A 23,471-nucleotide genomic window follows, 5' to 3' on the forward strand; every position below is an offset into this window, starting at 1 on the left:
TGCTAGGATAATGATTTTCTGACATCTTGCTCAATAGGAGTGCAGCTCCTACTAATAAACAAATATCACCTACATACAAGAAAAACACCTTGTTAAACGGAAAATACAATAAGCTTGGGTTAGCATCATTTCTTTCCACACACTCATTTTGTGTTTAAAAATGTATGTTACCTAATTATTCTTAAGTAATTGCTTCTAATTGAAAACTTTTACATTAAGTTGAATAGTGCACACAATAGCTCCTTTGTCCCTGTGATAAGAGAACATTTATGCTGCCAAGTAAAATTTGGGGGACCTAGTTTCTGGTTCTGGCCCCATTACAAACCACGAGCATGACCTTGGATAAGATATCATTTGCTTCTGTGAGGACCTTATAAGTAGTATATATAAATAGAAGGTGGGCAAAGGCAATGGAGTGTGAGAGTGTAAAAGTATTATGATTGCTTAATTTAAATTCAGCCATTGAGTAGACTTGATCACTCTCCATGCTCTTCAGTGAAATGTTTTCTGACTTCCCAAGGAAGTACTAATTACTATCCTTTTGTGCTTTATAAAAACATTATCCTATATTATAATTATGCCACCCCTCCACAAACACACACCACCGAACTATTCTCAAGAGTTGAGACTGTATGGTAAAGAATATGAGGAGAGGATAGAAGCTTTCTTGGGAATTTTTTAAATTTTATTTTCTATTAGTAAATCCAAAAGCATATGAAGAAAACATTAAAAGAACTGAATAATGAGTTCTGGTCTCCATATAAATTGGCCCTGATTTTATCAATGTTTTCTAGTCAACAAGTACAAATTAGGTATAACCCCTTTCCCAGAGACACACAATTATCTGTCATCCATATCCATGATTTACCTTATTCTATTTTCAAGCTTTTTCCCATGACTGTAGTGTTTTCCTACTTTAATATATTTTATAAAATTAGTTTTGGAAATGCCACTTCCATTAAGCAAGCGCAAGTACTACATCATCAATTATGGAAATACTAACTCATAAAGCAAGAAAAAGTGAATCCTCCTATGCATATGCAGGTCTAACTTTAAATTGTTTTTATTTATATTTGGTCAATATTTGAATTGCTGCTATTCCCTGAATAGACCACTTTAACATTTATTGGTCAATTGATTAAAAAGAAAATTCCTAGTGTATGAATTTAAAAGCAATGAACAGGGTTGATATTATGGATTAGTTGGTTAGTATTCCACAAATATTCTTGCAGATTTCTTTCTCAAAATGAAGGCTTATTTTTCTCAAACTTGAAACTAATTCTCCTAAAACATGTTTTGTATTCAATTAGCTTTTCTGTGTGTGTTGGTGCTGGGCATAGGGTTAACACAAGTTTTAGTGTAGATACAAAAGTTAAGATCACATTTTTTTATATTTCAATGGCTTATCAAAGAGTACATATGTGAAAGGGAGTGGGATGGAGTGGGAAGAGCATTTGAGACTCATTTTAATAGATATATTCCAAATGTTCCCTTTGTCAAAGTAATGAACTACATTTTCCATATGTATGTGTGAGTTTTCCAGAATCTCAAATGGCTGTGGTCAGGTGGCTCCTGAGATTGTTTTGATATATCAGTTCATCTTAATGCCCTTCGCCCACCAAACATCAGTGCACCAGTTGGCAAATTTTATTTCACACAGAACTTCTTTCAAATTGCAAATGAATGGGGGATATATAAATGCAGGGGCTTGACAATGTTTCTACAATTTCTTTCATCAGTGTTTTATAGCTTTCAGAGTACAGATCTTTTACCTCTTTGATCAGGTCTATTTCTAGGTATCTTACAGTTTTGGTGCAATTGTAAATGGGATCAATTCCTTGATTTCTCTTTCTGCTGCTTCATTATTTGTGTATAGAAATGCAACAGATTTCTGTACATCAATCCTTTGACTTTACTGAATTCATCTATCAGTTCTATCAATTTTTTTTCAGAGTCTTTTGGATTTCTACATAGAGTATCATATCATCTGCCCATAATGAAAGTTTTACTTCTTTCTTGCTGATTTGGATGCCTTTTATTTCTGTTTGTTGTCTGATTGCTGAGGCTAGTACTTCCAATATGAAGTCAAATAACAGTGCTGAGAGTAGACATCCTTACCTTATTCCTGACCTTAAAGGAAAAGCTCTGTTTTTCTATATTGAGGGTAATATTAGCTGTGGATTTTCTATAAATGGCCTTTATTATGTTGAGGTATCTTCCCTCTATCCCTACTTTGTTGAGTGGTTTTAACATGAATGAATATTGTGCTTCGTCAAACGCTTTTTTCTGCGCTTATTGAAAGGATCTTATGGTTCTTATCCTTTCTTTTATTAATGTGGTGTACCACATTTTTTGATTTGCAAATATCAAACAACGCTTACAACCCAGGAATAAAAACCTATTTGATCGTGGTGAATAATCCTTTTAATGTACATTTGGATACAATTTGCTAGTATTTTGTGACAATTTTTGCATCCGTGTTCATTGGGAAGATTGGCCAATAGTTCTTTTTTTAGTGGAATCTTTGTTTTTAGAATGAGGGTAATGCTGGCCTCATAGAATGAATTTGGAAGTTTTCCTTCCATTTCTATTTTTTTGAATACTTTGAGAAGAATAGGTATTAACTCTTCTTTAAACGTTTAGCAGAATTGCCCTGTGAAGCCATCTGGCCCTGGACTTTTGTTTGTTGGGAGATTTTTGATTACTGTTTCAATTTCTTTGCTGGTTATGGGTCTGTTCAAGTTTTCTATTTCTTCCTGTTTCAGTTGATAGTTTATATATTTCTAGGAATTTATCCATTTCTTCCAGGTTTTCCAATTTGTTGCCATAAAGTTTTTCATAATATTCTCTTATAATAATTTGTATTTCTGTGGTGTTGGTTGTTATTTCTCTTCTCTCATTTGTGATTTTACTTATTTGGATCCTTCCTCTTTTCTTTTTGATAAGTCTGGCTAGGGGGTTATCAATTTTATTATTTTTTTCAAAAACAGCTCGTGGTTTCATTGATCTGTTCTACTGTTATTTTAGTTTCTATATCATTTATTCCTTCTTCTGCTAGCTTTAGGCTTCCTTTGTTTTTCTTTTTCTAGCTCCTTTACGTATAAACTTAGGTTACTTATTGCTATACACTTCCCTCTTAGGACCACTTTTGCTGCATCCCAAAGGTTTCGTACCATCGTGTTTTCATTTGCTTCCAAGTATTTTTTAATTTCTTCTTTGATTTCTTGGCTGATTTATTCATTCTTTAGTAGCATGTTGTGTAACCTCCATGTATTTGAGGTCTTTAAAGTTTTGTTTTGTTTTGTTTTTTCTTGTGGTTGACTTCAAGTTTCATAGTGCTGTGGTCAGAAAATATGCATGGTATGATCTCAATATTTTTGTATGTGTTGAAGCCTGATTTTTGGGACCTAGTATGATCTATTTTGGAGAATGTCCAATGTGTACTTGAAAATACTGTGCATTCTGCTGCTTTAGGATGAAAAGATCTGAATATAGCTGTTAAGTCGATTTGGTCCAATGTGTCATTCAAAGTCATTGTTTCCTGTTGATTTTCTGCTTAGATAATCTGTCCATTGATGCAAGTGGGGAGTTAAATCCCCTACTGTTATTGTATTATTATTAATGAGTTCATTTATGTTTGTTTTCATTGTTTTATATATTTGGGTGCTCCCAAGTTGGGGGCATAAATATTTTACAATTGTTAGATCTTCTTGGTGGATAGACCCCTTAATTATTATATATATATATATATGTATATAAAATATAGTGCCATTCTTCATCTCTTGTTACAGTCTTTGGTTTAAAATCTAGTTTGTCTGATATAAGTATTGTGACGCTGGCTTTCTTTTGAGTTCCATTTGCATGATAACTGTTTCTCCATCCCTTCACTTTCAAACTGCAGATGTCTTCAGGTCTAAAACGAGTTTCTTGTAGGCAGCATATAGATGGGTCTTTTTTTTTTTTTTCAACTATTCTGACACCCTATCTCTTTTGATTGGAGAGTTTAGTACACTTACATTCAGAGTAATTATTGTTAGATATGTATTTAACACCATTTTATTATTTGTTTTGTCATCGTTTCTGGAGATTTTCTCTGTTCCTTTCTAATCTTTGTCACTTTTGGTCTTTCCTTCCCACTCAGAGAGGGCTGGTTTAGTGGTCATGAATACCTTTAGTTTTTGTTTGTCTGGAAAACTCTTTATCTATCCTTCTATTCTGAAAGATAGTCTTGCTGGATAGAGTATTCTTGGCTGCATATTTTTCCAGTTCAGTGTGTGGAATATATCATTTCATGCTCTTCTGACTTGCCCAGTTTCTGTGGGGAGATCTACTGCTAACATTATTGGTTTTTCCTTGTAAGTTAGGGACATCTTTTGTCTTGCTGCTTTTAAGATTTTTTTTTTATCACTATATGTTACAAATTTAACTACAATATGTCTTGGTGTTGGCCTGCTTTTTAAATTTTGATGGGAGTTCTCTATGCCTCCAGGATCTGGATGTCTGTTTCCTTCCCCAGATTAGGGAAGTTTTCTGGTATCATTTCTTAAAATAAATATTCTGTCCCCTTTTCTCTCTCTTCTTCTTCTGGGATTCCATATACAAATGTTATTACATATAATGGAGCCACTGAGTTCCCTAAATCTATTCTCATGATCTGCAGTTTTTCCTTCTCTCTTTTGTTCAACTTCCTTATTTTTCATAATTCTATCTTCTATATCACTTATCCCTTTCCTCTACTTCTTCCATCCTTGTAGTCATTACACCCAGTCTGTTTTGACATTACACCCAGCTATTATAGTTTTCATTTCTACCTGCTTTATTTTTCCCAACTCTTTTATCTCTGTGGTAAGGGTCACCCCGATATCTTCCATACTTTTCTCAAGCCCAGCCACTATCCTTATGATTGTTGCTTTAAATTCTCCGTCAGGCATATCACTTATATCTGTTTCACTTAGCTGTCTGTCCTGACACTACAGGGAGTATCTCTGGTGTGTGTTGCATGCACTCTGCTCCTGTGTTTTGGTTGCTTTATTCCTCAGGTCAGTCCTCTACAGAGGCTTTCCCTGCCTGCAGTGTGCTATGATTGGACCTTAGCCAGAGTGTGTCAAGTTTTAATTAGGCATGCTCTTGTCTGCTTGTTAAATGAGACCTGATGCTACTTTCACTAGAACTGAAGTCTTGTAGAACTCTATGGTCAGTAGATGTAGTGTGTGCAGATGTTTCTGTTGGTCTTCTAGGAAAGGGGCCCATTGCATTGGTCATTAGGCACACTTGCTGGAGAAAAGCAGAACCAACAGAGCACAGGGGGGCAGGACTTGGTGTAAGCAGATGAGGCTGCCAGTGTGGTCACTATGCTGTTTACCAAAGGTGGTGCTATGCTTATACTGAGGGGTGGGAGAGGGAAATGGGACCAGCCAGTTCCTTTGTCCCTGAAGTGGGATCTCAGTACTGGTTGCTCTCACGGAAGCACTCCCAGAAGAGCAAGTAGTTTTTCTTCATGAGTTCCACATGCTTTTCTGATTGATGTTTTCATGCTGTCTCTCTCTGGGTTGCTTGCCTGCCAGGAGCAGTGCAGTGTACTTTGGGCTGTAACCCAGCTGTCCGTGGACTTTTAAAACTCTAAACTTTAGGGATATGTTATTGCTGGGGCTTGGGCTGTCTTCCATGGCCTGGGCTGGTCTTCTGGGGGAGGGTCTCACTGCACCAGGACTGATGCAAGTTTGATCAAGGATAGTCACACCAGGGTGCCGGGAGTGGGTTTTGGAGCAAAGCAGGCTAAACAGCCAGTGTCTGGGTTAGCTGCCCTCAGCAGGTGTCTCTGCACCTATACTGGGGCAGGAGAGGGAAGTGGAGACCTCCTGCTCTTTTGTCCCTGGAGAGGCAACTCTGTGAAGTCCACCTCTCACAGAAGGTCATCTCCCAGATGTGCTCCAGGAAGACCAAACGGCCTCTCCCTGTGCACCTTAGGTGATCCTCAAATTGCACTGTCTGCTCTAAGTTGTTTGTCTATCTTTCTTCAGGAGTAGGGCAGTATCTTTAGGGCTCTATTCCAGCCAAAGCAGAGGACCTATAAAACTCCAGTCTTTGAGCTCCACTGGTTGTAAAAACTCATGAAAATCAACTGCTCTCATTTTCAAAGCCAGTAGCTCTGTGGTCGTGTTCTCCTTATGCATTTCCCTGTGTGGTTCTTTCCCTCTCTCTCCCTCTCTCTCTTTCTCTCTCTCTCCTGCTCTCATTTCTCTGCAACCAAGGCTCCCTCCCCTCTGCAACACTTGTGATCCACTTCTCCTTCAAACCCAATCTCCACACTTCCTACCTTCCTGGATGTGGTCTCTTTTCTGCCTTTAGATGTGCAGGTTGTTCTGTCAGTCCTCATGTTTGATCTTTTTGCATATTCAGAATGATTTGATAGTTATCTAGTTGTATATGAGGGAGGAGTCAAGTCTAGGGTCATCCTACTATGCCACCATCTTAGCTCCTTCCCTGACACACAAGCATTCTAAATCAGGCAAAAATTTGTAGCATGAAACTATCTAGATGCAGAATGGATACCAAAGTATTGTCTCTGATCGTAAACTTGAAAGAGATAAAGATATCACTTGTATCATTTTCATTCCTCAAATATTGATTAATTCTAGAAAATGGAGTAGTACTGTTAACTTCAAAGTGTGGCATTTACACTGGTCTTAAAACATTTGAACTAGTAGACATTTAGAGGTCATTTTTTTTCTATACCTTTAATTTGCTTGTATAGTATGGTAATTCTGTCTTGTAATTCATGAGCAGAGTTTTTATATTTTAAAAAGATATGGGAGGGATGCCTGGATGGCTCAGTTGGTTAAGCATCTGCCTTTGGCTTAGGTCATGATCCCAGGGTCCTGGGATCAAATCCCACATCAGGCTCCTTGCTCAGTGGGGAGCCTGTTTCTCCCTCTGCCTGCTGCTCCCGTGCTTGTGCTCTCTTTTTTCTCTGTCTCTGACAAATAAATAAATACAATCTTAAAAAAATTTTTTAAATATAATAGCATGTGATTTTGATACTGTTATTAATTTTTTAAAATTATTTGAATCATTTTACATTTGTCCAAAAAGATGTTTGATTTAAAAGAGTAAGGGGTTTAGAAATAGATGGCTTATGTTTAAATTCTGGCTCTGTCATTTACTAATTCTAGGAAATAAGCAAAACAATTTAAGCCTCTCAATCTCAGTTTCCTCATCTGTATTATGACAATAATGTAGCCTTATATAATTCAAAAGGGACAGATAAAATATATTAGTACTAGCATTTTTAAGTAAACACTGTACATATGCTAGCGACTATCATTTTACATGCTACAGACCTGAGTGTGGTTGAAGAATTATATTCCCACTGGTTTTATAATCTTTCTGGTATTTGGGCTTCATGCCTCCAAGCCAATTACTGTGTTGCTATAAATCAACGCTGTCCTCAATGTTAATTTTCAGCCCTGACCTGTAGGGTGATGGTTCCAGGCCATGAATTGCAAGATGGTAAGATCTAACTCAGTTCTCCTGCCATTGAGCCCTCAGTTTTTAAAGTGAAGTTATCACTCAGAGAGAAACATGTGATTGTATTCCTGCCGTTAGCTTTAGAGCTGCAGCTCAGAGAGTTGCCTGGGGAGAGCAGCAGGTCATAAAAGAGAAAACTTAAAATCTTTTCCCAAAGGAAGTGATTTTATTTACAATAGAGTGTGGAGCAGTTCAAACCTAATGCTTGTCTCAAAAATACTGAAGGTTGTGGTGAAAGGCAACTGAGAGGAAATTGATAGATGTATTGATGATATAGGCTAAACTGTAGGTGAGCCCGTTTTCAGAAGAGAACTAGGGAAAAAGCTAGAAGGAGACCTACTAGTGTTGAGAAAAATCTCAAGAACTGACCCAAGGAAATACTTCTTCAAAGGAATCTGAGTTTGATTGGATTTGGTCGTAGAGCAATTTGTGCCCCCAAAGTATTGTTAAAAGCAATAAAGCAATCTGCCACCAATTTGTGGAGTTTAACAGCTGGTTGTGGTCAGGAAAAGAGAGTCAAGATAAGGTCTTCCAAAACCACTTTCCTCCCAGGCTGATTGCAACACCTGAGGAACGGCATCAAGGCTTAATATTCCCAGGAAATGGGGGGATAAATAAGCCTCACTGATAATTCAGAAAACAGATAAAAATAAACAAGCAAATAAGAATAACGAGACTTTGAGGTAGAGGTACCAAGAGTTGCAACAATACATTATCTAAAATGTCTAATGGGGGTCCTGACTGGCTCAGTAAGTTGAACATGTGACCTTTGATCTTGGAGTTGGGAGTTTAAGCCCCACACTGGATGTAAAGATTACTTAAAAGTAAAATCTTAAAAATGTTTTTAAAAATGTCTAATGAAAAATCCTGAGGCGTTTAACAGAAAAGAATGACCCATACACAGGGAAAAAAGCAGGCAACAGACACTACCTGTGACAGTCAGTGGCCAGATATCAAAGTTAACACACAAAGACATCAAAGTAGCCATCATAAATATGTTCAAATAACTAAAGGAAACCCTGATTAAAGAGGTAAAGGAGAAAATGAGAACAATGAGAACTTCAAAATAGAAAATATCAATAAAGAGAAAAAAATTATTAAAAAATGGAAAATCTGCAGTTAAAACTAAAAGGGAAAATCCACTAGAAGTGTTCAGCAATGGAAGTAAACTGGCAAAAGAAAGAACTATCCAACTTGAAAACAGATTAATAGAGATTATAGATCTGACAATGAGACCAAAGAATAAAAAAAAAGAAAAAGAAAAATGAACAGAGCTTCAGAGAAACAAGGGATAGCATTAAACACAGCAACATATACATGAGAGTACAGAAGGAGGAAGAGAATGAAAGGAGAAAACAAGATTCAGAGAAAACACCCACATTTAATGAAAAACATTCATCAGTACATCCAGGAAATGTGATGAACCCCAAGTAGGATAAAGACAAAGAGATACACAAAGAAACACATCATACTAAAAATGATGAAACCCAAAGAAAAGGAGAATTCTTGATAACAGGAAAAAGAAACTACTATCATTATAAGGAAATCCCAATAATATTAATACCAACTTCTCAGCAGAAATAATTGAAGTCAGAGGGCAGTGATAAAATATACTTAAAGTGACAAAATAGGGGCACCTGAGTGGTGCAGCTGGTGGAGGGTCTGACTCTTGGTTTCAGCTCAGGTTGTGATTTCAGGCTTGTGGGATCAAGCCCAGCACAGAGTCTGCTTGAGAGTCTCTCTCCTTCTCCTTCTGCCCCTCCCATTCATGCTCTCTCCCTCTTTCTAAAATAAATAAACCTTTAAAAAAATAAAGTAAAACAAAAAAATAAATAAAATAAAACAAAGTGACAAAATAAAAAACCTGTTAACCTAGAATCTAAGTCCAGCATTGTTATCTTTCAAAACTGAAGCTAAAATAAAGTCCCAGATGAACAAAAATTGAGTGACTTTGTTGCCAGCATACCCGACTACAAAAATACTACATAAATTTCTTCAGACTGGAAGCAAGTGACTCCAGACGGTAATTTGAATCCCCATTCAAAACAAACAACATCAGTAAAGGTAATTATATAATTATAAAAAACAATTACATACATATTTCTTCTCCTTTTTTCTCTCAACTGATTAAAAAGAAATTATATAAAACAAAATACAATTAAATATGTATTTCTTTTTTTCTCTCAACTGATTTAAAAAGCAATCATATAAAACAATATGTATGTAATTTATTGTTGGGCCTATAACATATAGATATATAATATATTTGCCAAAAATAGCACAAAATAGATGGATGAGAGCAAAGCCATAATATTTCCTCAAAATATTGAAAATAGAAATATCATATGTTCCAATAATTCCACTACTGGAAATTTATCCAAAGAAAATGAAAACACTAATTCAAAAAGATATATGCACCCTTATATTTACTGCAGCATTATTTACAAGAGTCAAGACATGGAAGCAACTCATTGACAGATGATTGGATAAACAAGCTGTCATACACACACACACACAGTGAAATATTATGCAACCCTAAAAAGGAATGAGGTTTATGCTGTTTGTGACGACATAAATGGACCTAAAAGCTATTGCACTAAGTAAAATATAAGTCAGACTGAGAAAGACAAATACCATATGGATTCGCTCATATGTGGAATCTAAAGAACAAAACAAATGAATAAACAAACAAATAAAAAGCAGAATCAGACCTACAATACAGATATCACACTGATGGTTGCCCGAGGGTAGGGGCATGGGGAATGGGCAAAGTGGGTAAAGGGGAGTAAGTGATAGGAGGGTCCAGTTACCAAATTAATAAATCATGGAAATAAAAGCCACAGCATAAGGAATACAGTCAAGACATTGTAATAGCATCGTATGATGACAGATAATAGCTACATTTGTGGGAAGCATGTCATCACATATAAAGAAGTTGAATCACTATGTTGTATACCCAAAACTAATGTAACATTATATGTCCACTCTGCTCAAAATAAAAAAAAAATTTTAAAGTATGACTACATCAAACTAAAATCTTCTGCACAGCAAAAGAAACCACCAACCAAGTGAAAAACAACTTACAGAATGGGAAAAAAAAAATCTTCAAACTATGTATCTGATAAGGGTTTAATATTGAGAATATATAAAGAATTTATACTGCTCAATAGCAAAAAAACCCAAATAATCCAATTAAAAATGGGGAAAAGACCTGAAAAGACATTTCTTTAAAGAAGAGATACAAGAGGTGCCTGAATGGCTCAGCTGGCTAAGCATCTGACTCTTGGTTTCAGCTCAAGTCATGATCTCATGAGTCATTAGACTGAGTCCTGCACCAGGCTCCATGCTCAGTGCAAAGTCTGCTTGAAATTCTCGCCTTTTCCCCCTGTCCCCCAACCCCTGCTCTCTCTCTCACTCTCTCTAAAATAAATAAATAAATCTTAAAAAATAAAAATAAAAAAGAAGAGATACAAAAGGCCAACAGGTACATGAAAATGGGCTCGACATCACTAGTCATTAGGGAAATGAAATGAAAACCACAATGAAATATCCTCATACCTGTTAGAATGGCCATCATCAAAAAGACAAGGTATAACAAATGCTGACATGGATGTAGAGAAATTTTTTATGTTACTTATCTTTCTTATAAGAATTTAAGTATACCGAAGACAGAAAAAAACATGCCAGATGAAAAACACCTATGTATACCAGAGGACACTTCTCTATATAGCAGGTCCTGAATATATATTTTACTAATGAAGTTATAAAAAGTTATTGTTATTTCTCCTAGAATCACATTTCACAGATAAAATTTGCTACCACTTAGAATTTTGGTTCTTTAAATATAATTATTAGTAAAATCCCTTACTGTGCAAACATCACTCTAACTTAGAAATGAGTTTATGTGCCAGAATCTCTAACCCAGTGCAAGCTGAAAATAAGAGTTCTGGCTTTTAATTAGTTATTTTATCAGTCTGGGAAATTGGTGAGTCTTTAATTTAAGACTCATTTTGTACTTTTAAATTATTTTAATTATTGCAAAGTATTCAGGTGCAATATGGTAGTCATTTATAAATAAATAAATAAAATTAAATAAAATACAAGATCATTATCATTATGTGTAATGTACTAATTACACAGAGCTCTATTCAGGCCAAATTTGATTACTGTGATTCTTCATTGCTATTTCCCTAGATTTAAAAGCCAAGCATTATTACAACCAATTTCTTTTAATTTTATGATGGACTCCTTTTGTTTTACTCTCTCTCTCTGTTGCATGAGAAAACACAAAATTGTACTGTAAATAAAACTACATTTTTCTCCTACTTTGAGATAATTAGTAAGTGTCCTTGTTTTTCTTTGAATTTAAAATGTATAATCCTAAGTCTTTATGTGAAAAGTGAATGCCTAATATTACAGTATCAACTTGTATAATGTATCTTGTGGGGAGAAAGCATTATTTTGTATATGTAGTCATGTTAACTGTAGAGTACAGAATGAAGAGAATATTAAATATTTAAAAGGAGAAAAAATGCAAAAGGTTTAAAGATGGAAGTAACTAACTAGATGTAGTATCAGAGCCCAGAATAAACAATCCACATAGATTTAAAATAGCCTTGTACAGAACTGGTCTGTTTTGAAAGACTCAACAAGCGTTAATAGTGGAAACTTAGTTCAATCCTCGGGGTGTATTTAATACTGAGCTTATATAAACTTTAAGATGACAGTCTGAAAAATGTTTTTGCTTTCAAAAAATAAGATAAAAACAATTGCTATCTATTGACACATACTATATGATAGCTTTTAACATTAGTTGATTTATATGTACTATCATCTAATTCTTACAACCAGCCTCTGGGTACACATCACTATCCCAGATAGAGAAGAGAAAGCAGAAATACATATAGTTTAAAGTAGTTTCTGAAGGCAACAGTGAACATGCCAGAGCTTGGTTTTGAACCACAGCTACCTAACTACAAAGCCTAATTTCTCTCTACAAAAAGATTGTGAGCCAAAAGGTAGAATACAGGATGAGTTCTGTTTTAAGGATGTCTGGCTGGAATCAGTGGGAAAAGAAATAAGGATGGGTCATAAAATTTCAGGGTACAAGATTAATGAGTTAACATCACTTTTTAAAGTGCATCCCTATCTAAGTCCTATAATATAAAGACCACAATATGATACCAGAAACAAAATATCCTTTACCCTCTAATAATAACAAAAGAATAACCTGATGTTCCAAACATGTTTAGAAACTTCACAAACACACAGTAATAATAGACAACTATCGAATTTCTTTTCTTGAAGCCAAATGGAGAAAGAGTTTTCGTCCATAGGAAAAAATAATATATCATTGGGAAGCATAGATAATTTTAAAAGGCAAATATTCCAATAATTTTTTAATTGTTTTCAATTCTTTCATTCAAGTACTTAGAAGCCCAATTATCCCGACTGTGTTTATAGTACAATTGTGATTTGCTTTAAGAGATGATGTCCCTTTATATTATTTATTTTTTAATTTTATGCAAAAGGATGATTTACGTTTAAAATATTAAAGTCTTTAAAATCTTTCCTTCTAAATGTATGGTTAGTGTGGACCTTATCTTGATGAATGAAAATGTGAGCAGCAAATTAACCAGTATTCTCAAGTGTTGATGCTGCTTTTTTGTAAAAGGCAAAGAAAACTAGTGTTTGTTAGCAACCGTTAACTGCAAATATGTATATTTATCCCCATGATGCTATAGATTCCTTTGGTGAAGGGTCAAAAATAGATAAGTCAATGAGAAGTAAAATTCAGCTTTTGACAGCAGATATTGAACTCTTGATATGGACTCATTCTGAAACATCTGGTACCAAAACTTTCTACTGGATTAAACTTGCACCAGGAACCCGGACGCTCAGGCTACAATCTATAGTGAGGTCTGCCAGAACACCCACAGCCACCATTTTTAGGTGCTTAGCATTATTATTGAATGTATTTCTTGGGAATTAGCCTCAAGGGGAGTGAGGATGGGATGGGAAATTCTTTAGCATCCCTTTAAACTTCCTGGAACCACAAGCTAAGGTGCTTCAGTAAATGGCTTTATCTACCCAAAGTTGTAGAGAACTTTCACTATGCTAAGACTTTGCTGGTAATAGAGATTAAGAATAATTTATCTAGTAAATTCATTCAGAGATACTTATCAAGCACTTGCTATGGGTTGGTTGCTAGGAATATAGTTGTCAAATGATAGACGCAATTTTTGCCTTGGTAGAGTATACATGCTGGTTGTGGAGACATAAACACGTAACACAAGCATATACTTATATGATGCCCATTCTGAAGTGAATGTGCAAGAAATGTGTGAAGGAAAAGGACAAAATTATATGAGAAAGAACAACGGGAGATATTTTTAAACAAGGATTTAATAAGATCAGATTTACATTTCTGCAAAATTGATATGGCTGAAAGAAAAGGATTGCAGAGGGGCCAGAGTGACAGTGGGGACCAAGTAATAAAACTAATGTGGAGGACTTGGTGACACAACAGTGTCATCTGATTTAGTGTGGCAACAGGCAATAAACATAGAAGTGGATAGATAAACTACCACCAATGTTAAACCAGTAAGACCACCCTACGAATTTAATCACGTAAACTGAATTTTAATCTACAGAAAAAAGAAAAATATAATACAGAAGAGAGTCTAGTTTGGGCAGTAGTTAAATGACCGCTAAGGATCTTGTGCACCTAGAGCCACTTGGAGTCATATGCATGGTCTGTATTTTTATAGAGACCAAGCTATATTCTACCATGTCTACCTACTAGAATATTTAGCCTAGACTAAAGCTGTGTCCCCAGAGTTAGATACCAACTCATAATAATTTACTGCTGACATATAGCTCAGGACTATCCAAAATAAGTATCTTTTAAAATCTATCCTTTCCATTTAATGGTATTCAGCAAATATTTATTAACCACCACGATTTTTCCAGCACTGTGCTAAGTGTTGGAAATCAATGATGATAAAATAAAAGCACATATTGTCTTTATATCTCTCTGTTTAATGGTGAAACTGGACAAACAATACTAATAAAATGAATGTGCATTGTTATTACTTAATCTGTAATGATACTTGGTGAAGTAAAATGGTTTCAGAAGGCATAGGAAAATGCAGAAAGCATAGACATGCATGTAGAAGGCATGACAACTATGTCAAGGTGACAGGAACTGCAAGAGTAGCAATCTTCCATGGAGATGGAACACAACTTAAAAAGATTCTAAGTGGGCAGATAAAAATACAATGTTGGAGGAACTGAAAATGATTCAGTAATGTCTGCAGCAAAATATGGTAAATGGTTGGGAATGAAATGAAGATTTTAAATAGTGAAAGAGGTTATAGAACAGTAAAGATAGAGTTCAACTAATTAAAACCCACAGAAGCCACAATAGAGAGTTTGGGATTGACCTAAAGTGAAAAAAATACTACTGGAATATTTTAGAGAGATATATCAGTGCTTGAATTTCAGAAATATAACTGAGGCTATAATGATGATAATAGACATTGGAAGATCAAAGTTGGAATCAGTAAAACTGATTACAAGGCTGATAGAAAAACAAAAACAAAAAGCAAAAGGTGGTGGGTGTTATCCATTAGGATGTACAAAATTGGATGATGTTTAGAAAGATTTAAAGTAAAATCAAGAAGCCTTGGTAACAGTTTGACTCCCTGGGTTGGCTGAGTACTGGGAAAGAAAAAAGTGATTCTCAGTCAAATATACTCCATAATTTCTGCTGTCCACTCTGTGAGGAGATGTGGATCTGACACTGGACTTGATTGGCTAGGGAGAAATAACAGGAAGCAAATCAATGTATATTAAACACCTGATGTGTACCTTTTTTTATACCCAACATATGAAGGATCATGATTTAGACAGAATCAGATCTAACAGACTACAAAACAATATTCCTTCCAGCACATCAAGCCCTAATTCAACCAAATACCATTTGGCTATTTTTCATTGCACGTCAGAAAAGGGTATTCCTTCATATTGGAGGGATTGATTAACAAAGGATATGATATTTATAGGAAGTTCACAAAAAGAAGAAAAAATCAAGGAATTAAGAGTAAAATTGGCTACTGATAAAAACTGAAGATGGATGCTAAAATGTAGTTTTGAGCACTAGGGCAATCATGCAAATAAAGCAGTTCATAAAAGCTGATTATGTTTAACTGCAAAATAAATTAAAGAATGCTAAATAGGTCAGGATTATTAATCTATCATCTTTTCAAGTTCATGAACTAACAAAGGTGAAAAGTCGAGGCTAAATCATTAAGTTCTAAGTCTTAAAAGAGGAATTAATTAACATTATTGAGATTATTGTTTCTAGTGAGCACAATGAAAGCACTGAAGCCATTCTTTTCATTTACCCATTAATTCACTAAAACATCTACAAGGTTGAACATATAAAATCTTAAAAATATGGATTGAGAAACAAGTAAGAGTTAGTAAATTTAGTTTATAGCTTCATCTCCTGGATATTTGTGTGCTTAGGCCCTCTGATTTAAGCCAGAAGGATATAAAAATCAAAGCTCAACAGGCAAATGGTGGCACAAAAAAATCAAAGTAAAGAAATGACCTAGAAAGCATAGAGAAGGTGTAAACAATTTTCAGAACAAACAAAAAATTGCCTAAAATTTATACCTTTTGGTGGAGCCAGCAAAATCAAATCTTGCTGGAGGAAATTCCAGAGAAATGACATGCTTGAACTTCAAGGTGCAGCAAACACACAATTAATCATATTTTTAATTTTTTTTTTTCAGTTCGAGTAGGTGCTAGAACAACTAAAAAGGATGATCAAGTGTATAAAGCCTGGAAATGAAACATTTTAGGAGAAGAATGAGTAGCATCCATGAATGGGTATGGGACCATTCACTCTCACCTTTACCCCTCACATGTGCTTGCAGCTCTTCCAGAGTGCTTACTTACTATCTTATGCCTAAAGTTTTCCTCTTCTTTCCTAAAGACCTCTTTTGCTTTCAGTCAACAGCCAGTCCAGTGTTCTGCTTCTTACACAATGCTGGGACATTTGTATATGATATTGACACAGATGAAATTAAGGTTATGCTCCAAAGTAATATCCTGTTGTATCTGTTGGTACTACTGGTATATGGGTCCAGATACTATCTAGTGTGTTTTTAGGATCCTCATGCATTTGAAAACAATTAGAAAGTACCAGCATAATTGTAACCATATGGCAAGAATTTGTTAATATTTTTCACCTTTAGATTAATATTCATATTCATATTTATTGAAGTGAATCATTTATTGTGTCCTCAATTATTTTAGCAAGGTGAATTACTTTAGATTTTCCTCATCAAAACTTATCCTTGATCAATTTATTCATTTTCTGGCTTTTCTTTTTCAATATACCTGAGATCTCTGTGTTATGACTTTAGTAGATTCTGCACAGATAGTTTGCCAGATTCCAAATTTTCCATTTAATTTATGAAATACAGTAAGCTAAAAATAGACTATCAAAGCTCACTTTTCCTTTTTCTCTGAGAGGAGAAAAGAGAAGGGACAATTAATAAAACTGAATATACAGCTTTGCCTACATTGTGGAGATCATCAACTAATTTCGTAATACAACATTACATAATTTTCTCCCTGAAAAATTAGTTATATACAAAGTTTAGTGTTCTTGCCTAATGATGTTTTACTATGTTCTTTACAATGAACATTTAATTGGACAGAGAATTCTCATGATTCATATTATAATATTATTTCACTGAATTGTGAAATGCAAATATAATAATTTTCCACTTAGGAAAATTATTGAATGTCAAAATTTCTTATTTGTTTAATGAAATTAATGTGATTGGAAATTTTGACCTCTTTGAGAAAACTAATTATACTGTTAATTAATTATCAAATAACAGCAAAATTTGAGTAACTGCTGTTTAAGACTTTTGGTCCTCTATTGACTTGATACCAGAAAATTCTCTTCTCTATCCCCTTGATGTTTTATTGGATAGTTTCTCTTTTTTAATAGCTTTTGAGGAGTCTCTATATATTTCAAATTAATTATGTATCAAGACTATCCATTGCAAATATATTCTCTAACCTTGTGACTTGATTTTTTACTCGATTTCCCTTTTTAAAAGTATTTTATTTATTTATTTGAGAGAGAGAGAGCACGCACAAGCAGGGAGGAAGGGTAGAGGGAGAGGGAGAAGCAGGCTCCCCGCTGGGGAGGGACTCAATCCCAAGACCCTGGGAGCATGACCTAAGCTGAAGGCAGACATTTTACCTACTGAGCCCCCCAGGTGCCCTTTATTTGCCTTTTGATAAACAGATGTCTTTAATCTTAACAAAGTCAAGTTGATCAAATTTTATTTACACTTGTGTTTTTTGTTTCTTATGTAAGAAATCCTTTCCCATAGCAGTGTCAGAAAGGTATTTTTTTTCTAAATTTCCTTTAGCATTTTTCATAGTTTTGCTTTTCATAATTAAATCTTTAAAACATCTGGAATGGATTTTGGATATGCGAGAGTCCATGATGAAATAGCATTTCTGCCAGAGTTAAGCAATCATTTTTCCATTATTCATTTAATGATTCCTCTTTTCCCAACTAATGTGAGATGCCCACTCTGACAGAAACTGAGGACCTTTTTTTTTCTAGGCTATCTATTTCCTTTTATTGATCCATTAGCTTATTCTTCTGTGACTAAACTAACATTATCACTTTAGAATTAATCCCACTTTGTTTTTTATGTTTTAGGCAAATCCATCTACCCTCAAATCATTTCTTGGTAATATTGCCTTAGCTAGTTTTGGTTCTTTGAATGTCCATTTCAAATTTTATTAATCAAATCATATGGGAAAAGATGATTACATCTTTGTAATATAGCTTGAAGTCCAGAATTGTGATGCCACATGCTTTGGTTTTCTTTTTCAACATTCCATTGTTATTTGGGGTCTTTTCTGTTTCACACAAATTTTAGGATTATTTGTTCCAGCTCTGTGAAAAAAGTTGATGGTATTTTGATAGGAATTGCATTGAATGTGTAGATTGCTCTAGGTAGCATAAACATTTTTTTAAATGATTTTTTATTATATTATGTTAGTCACCATACAGTACATCCCCGGTTTCCGATGTAAGGCTCGATGATTCATTAGTTCTGTATAACACCCAGTGCACCATGCAATACGTGCCCTCCTTACTACCCATCACTGGTCCATCCCATTCCCCCACCCCCCTCCCCTCTGAGGTCCTCAATTTGTTTCTCATATTCGATAGTCTCTCATGTTTCATTCCCCCTTCTGATTACCCCCCCTTTTAGGTAGCATAAACATTTTAACAATATTTGTTCTTCCAATCCATGTGCATGGAAAGTTTTTCCATTTCTTTGTGGCTTCCTCAATATCTTTCATGAGTGCTCTATAGTTTTCTGAGTACAGATCCTTTGCCTCTTTGAATAGGTTTATTCTTAGGTATCTTACGGTTTTTGGTGCAATTGTAAATGGGATCGACTCCTTAAGTTCTCTTTCTTCTGTCTCATTGTTAGTGTATAGAAATGCAACTGATTCTTGTGCATTGATTTTATATCCTGCCACTTTGCTGAATTCCTGGATGAGTGCGAACAATTCTAGGGTGGAGTCTTTTGGGTTTTCCACTTAGAGTATTATGTCATCTGTGAAGAGGGGGAGTTTTACTTCTTCTTTGATGTTTTGAACGCCATTTATTTATTTATTTATTTATTTATTTATTTATAGTCTGATTGCTGAGGCTAGGACTTCTAGTACTGTGTTGAACAACAATGGTTAATAGTGGACATCCCTGTCTTGTTCCTGACCTTAGGGGAAAAGCTCTCAGTTTTTCCCATTGAGAATGGTATTCACTGTGGGCTTTTTGTATATGGCTTTCATGATAATGAAGTATGTTCCATTTATCCCTACACTGTGAAGAGTTTTAATCAAGAAAAGATACTGTACTTCGTCAAATGTTTTTTCTGCATCTCTTGAGAAGACATATGGTTCTTATCCTTTCTTTTATTAATGTAGTGTACCACATTGATTGATTTGTGGATATTGAACCACCCTTGCAGCCCAAGAATAAATCCTACTTGGTTGTGGTGAATAATCCTTTTAATGTACTGTTGGTACTGGCACAAATCAGACACATAGATCAATGGAATAGAATAGCAAACCCAGAAATGGACCCTCAGCTCTATGGTCAACTAATCTTTGACAAAGCAGGAAAGGGCATCCAATGGAAAAAAGACAGTCTCTTCAACAAATGGTGTTAGGAAAATTGGACAGCCACATGCAAAAGAATTAAACTGGACCATTTTCTTACACTGTACACAAAAATAGACTCAAAATGGATCAAAGAGCTAAATGTGAGACACAAATCCATCAAAATCTTACAGGAGATCACAGGCAGCAACCCCTTTGACCTTGGCTGCAGTGACTTCTTGCTAGACATCTCTCTAAAAGCAAGGGAAACAAAGGCCAAAATGAACTATTAGGACGTCATCAAGATAAAAAGATTTTGCATACCAAAGGAAACAGTTAACAAAACCAAAAGACAATCAGAAGAATGGGAGAAGATATTTGCAAATGTCTTATCAGATAAAGCACTAGTATCCAAAATCTATAAAAAAACTTATCAAACTCAACACCCAAAGAACAAATAATCCAATCAAGAAATGGGCAGAAGACATGAACAGACATTTCTCCAAAGAAGACATATAGATAGCCAACAGACAAATGAAAAAAATGCTCAACATCACTCAGCATCAGGGAAATACAAATCAAAACCACGATGAGATATCGCCTCACACCAGTCAGAACGGCTAAAATTAACAACACGGGAAACAACAGATGTTGACAAGGATGTGGAAAACGGGGAACCCTCTTACACTGTTGGTGGGAATGCAAGCTGATGCAGTCACTCTGGAAAACAGTATGGAGTTTCCTCAAAAAGTTGGAAATAGAGCTACCATATGACCAAGCAATTGCACTTCTAGGATTTACCACAAAGATATAAATGTAGTGATCCGAAGGAGCAACTGCACCCCAATGTCTATGGCAGCAATGTCCACAATAGCCAAACTATGAAAAGAGCCCAGATGTCCATTGACAGATGAATGGATAAAGATGTGGTATATATATATGCAATGGAATATTATGCAACCATCAAGAAGATGAAACCTTGGGGCACCTGGGTAGTGCAGTCATTAAGCGTCTGCCTTCGGCTCAGGGCGTGATCCTGGCATTCCGGGATCTAGTCCCACATCGGGCTCCTCCGCTGGGAGCCTGCTTCTTCTTCTCCCACTCCCCCTGCTGTGTTCCCTCTCTCGCTGGCTGTCTCTCTGTCACATAAGTAAATAAAATCTTAAAAAAAAAAAAAGATGAAACCTTGCCATTTGCAAGGACGTGGACAGAACTAGAGGGTATTATGCTAAGCGAAATAAGTCAGTCAGAGAAAGACAAGTATCATATGATCTCAGTGATATGTGGAATTTAAGAAACAAAACAGAGGATCATAGGGAAAGGGAGGGGAAAATAAAACAAGATGAAATCAGAGAGGGAGACAAACCATAAGAGACACTTAATCATAGGAAACAAACTGAGGGTGCTGGAGGGGAGAGGGCTGGGGTAACTTGGTGATGGACCTTAAGGAGGGCACGTGATGTAATGAGCACTGGGTGTTATATAAGACTGATGAATCACTGAACTCTACCTCTAAAACTAATAATACACTATATGTTAATTAATTGAATTTAAATTTTAAAAAATAAACAAAATTTAAAAAATAATATGGGAAAATTAAAACCTACTGCCATTTAGACTGTTTACTTTTTTTTTTCCTCTAATCTGATTGTGGTGTCTATGACTGCAGAGTAGTGCTGATTCAATGGTGTTAGTAAACATTCTTATCTTTTCCCTCCCAAAGAAAAAACTTCTAACATTTCACCATTACATAAAGAGTGATAACGTATTATACATATCTTACTAACTTAATAGTTTACTTCTTATTCTTCATTTTCTAAGAATTTTAATCAATAATGATCTTGTATTCATCAAACATCTTTTCCTAATTTAATTAGATCATGCAAAGTATATTTCCCTCTATCTAGTACTGTGGTATATTGCATTAACCTAATGTAACTGTTTTATGACTCCAACCTCTAAACACAACTTGCTCATAACATAGATGATCATAAAAAATAATTATTCATGATCATGTTTATGAATCTCCCTGACTTTCCCCTATAAGCCAAGTAAACTAGGATAAATAAATAAGCAATACATAGATAACTTCCAAAATAAAACTAGATAGGTAATTATGCTCATGTACTCAAAACCACTGGATAGCCTACATGGCATATGTGGCCCCATCAACAGTGTAGGAGGAAGTATAAAAGGAAGAGAACAGGGAAAGTCAGTGCTTATGAAAAAGTAACAACAGAAAAGGATTGAATCAAAACCCATACAAACCTTCCAGGAATTAGAGGTAATAAGAGCAGAATTTTAACCCTATGGACAATGAAAATATTCAAGAAAGACATGACAGAAAAGTAGACAAAGTACAATCTAGTACTTTAAAGAACTAAATATACTATGGAATTTATGGCAGCTTTAAAAGAATAAAATTAATTAGAAGCTTTTAAAAACTTAGAAATGCGATTGGAGAAAAGGATATTGGAAAAAAATAAAAAGTGGGGAAAGCCATAAAAATACAGCATATAAAACAACAAAGAACAAGGAGGCAATGTGGCTGAATTAAAGGCAAAGAAGGGAAGAATAGTAATGGGTGAGTTCAGGAGAAGTGCAGTGGCAGAGGTTGTTGTTGTTGTTGTTGTTGTTGTTGTTGTTTGTGGTTTTTTTTTTTTTTTGAGAGACAGAGAGAGCTCGCATGCAAGTGTGTACATGGGTGGGGGAGGACAGAGGAAGAGGAAAAGAGAGAATCTTAAGCAGGCTCCATGCTCAGCACAGATCCCAGTGCAAGGTTCTATCTCACAACCCTAAGATCATGACCTGAGCTGAAATCAAGAGTTGGACACTTAACTGACTGAGTCACACAGGCACACTGACAGAGATCATTTTAGACTCATATTCCAATTACCTATTACTCTGTGTTTCCTGTGTATCAAATCATAATGCATTTCATTAGCCAACTCTAAATGAGATGATTTAAATAATAATATAATGCCATAAATAAGAATAAAATTACTTAAAAATAAGAAAAATAATTATTGTGATTCTCTGTGTTCATGGCTGTAAGATTAACATCCATTAAACATTCAAGTGGAGATGTTTGAATATGCAGTTTGATATTCCAGATTTCAGGTTGGAGATATAATCTTGGGATTCACCAACAAAGATGCTTTTTTAAACCATGAGACTAGATAAGATTGTGTAAGGAGTGTGTGTGTGAATGTGTGTGTGTATTTATACAAATAAACTAGAAGTCAATGAGGATTGTGCTTTGGCACTCGTGCCATGCCTAGCCATCCTGGAGCTTAAGCCCTGAGTAAAAATTAATACTATTGATCTGTTTGATTGGATATTTTGTTTATTATGGATTTTTTTGCATGAATTTTAAAAAAAATTTGAAATAATCTTATCTTTGGTACTCAGCTTTTTGGCTCTCCCTTAAATTCTGTACCTAAGATGAGTTGGCCATTTGTATCATCACAGTCTCAATGTTGGATTGAACATTCCAACATTTAAATTTTGGGGAGATCTGAATGAATGAGCAAAAGAGACTGAGATAGAGTGTTCAGAAATGTAGGAAAACTAGATGAGTGTGGTGGCTAGATTCAAAGAAAAGAAAGTGTTTCAAAGAGGAATTAACTGGGTTAAATCCTGCCCAAAAGCAGTGTTAAATGAAGACAGAGAAATGGCAAAGGGCTTTAGCAAAAGGGTTATTAGTGGGAAGCATAGTATTAGTG

Source organism: Ursus arctos, unplaced genomic scaffold (genome assembly GCF_023065955.2).
Source record: "Ursus arctos isolate Adak ecotype North America unplaced genomic scaffold, UrsArc2.0 scaffold_11, whole genome shotgun sequence".
Classification (NCBI taxonomy): Eukaryota; Metazoa; Chordata; class Mammalia; order Carnivora; family Ursidae; genus Ursus; species Ursus arctos.